Source organism: Aythya marila (assembly GCF_965140915.1).
Source record: "Aythya marila genome assembly, chromosome: 21".
Lineage (NCBI taxonomy): Eukaryota > Metazoa > Chordata > Aves > Anseriformes > Anatidae > Aythya > Aythya marila.
In genome coordinates, this window is record NC_139062.1 from 3,886,580 (window position 1) to 3,886,794 (window position 215).

The following is a 215-nucleotide window of genomic DNA, read 5'->3' on the forward strand; positions in this document are numbered from 1 at the left end:
GTCCTACCTCCCCCTCTCCAGCACCGACCGGAAAAAATAAGCCGTGGGCTGAAGGAGTGCTCCTGCTCCCTCCCTCCGCTTCCCTCTCCGCCTGCCGGCGGATGCCGAGGGGAAGCCGCAGCCCTGGGGCTGCCAAAAGGGCTGGGGGGCTGCCCAGGGAGCCCCCGGTGCCCCCCAATGTCCTGGGGGTCTCCCTCAGCCCCCCCAAGGGCAAG